The sequence below is a fragment of the Seriola lalandi genome, unplaced genomic scaffold (assembly GCF_002814215.2).
Source record: "Seriola lalandi dorsalis isolate HSWRI2012SDOR001 ecotype SW California unplaced genomic scaffold, Sedor1 jcf7180002008296, whole genome shotgun sequence".
Taxonomy (NCBI): Eukaryota; Metazoa; Chordata; class Actinopteri; order Carangiformes; family Carangidae; genus Seriola; species Seriola lalandi.
Window position 1 is genome coordinate 1 of NW_019478949.1, and position 588 is coordinate 588.

Genomic DNA, 588 nt, shown 5'->3' on the forward strand with positions numbered 1-588 from the left:
GCCTACAGAGAGGTGTACAGGTCCTTCATCGTCACTCTGGGCTGAAGACCTTTTTTTTTTTTTTTTTTAAATACTTTTTAATTTAACTTTTATTTATCCACCAGAGTATTTTAATGTGCATCTGCGTTTTGTTTCCGTCACTGTTCAGCCTCTGAGTCATACAGGTCTGCACATTCACACCAGCTCAGCCACTGCCTTGGACATTTTGATCACATTAGTGCTGATAATGTTTCCTGTGAGTCAGCACTCTTGATGTACCCACATTAAAAAATCCTTCCTCATTTCACAAACTCTGGATTTGCTTTTAGGGCTCTTATCCACCAGTATTATGGGGTAGATTTATGACTACTGTAGTATTACTAATATCATCTTGTATCCTTTAAATGTAAATCAGGTATATTCTCTAACCTCTCTTTTATATTTCACATATCAGCTCCAGACACAATGAGTGCCATGGTATCTTAAAGAAATATGTTTTTAAATATTTTTAGATTGAATCCACATTTATTCAGATTTTTAATAGATTATTATTTTAATAGTTGCTGCACAACATTATTTCTCACAAATCTTCCCCAAATAAAGATGATA

The 588-nt window shown here is 34.0% G+C and overlaps 1 long non-coding RNA gene across 1 annotated transcript; it reads right to left on the reverse strand.

The window, feature by feature from the left end:
• Window positions 1–50: 50 nt before the first annotated feature.
• On the reverse strand, window positions 51–325 carry LOC147819972 (uncharacterized). Its single transcript, XR_015438458.1, has 2 exons — window positions 190–325; window positions 51–149 (listed from the first exon to the last, which is right to left on the reverse strand). It is a non-coding gene; the product is annotated as an uncharacterized LOC147819972 (long non-coding RNA).
• Window positions 326–588: the final 263 nt, after the last annotated feature.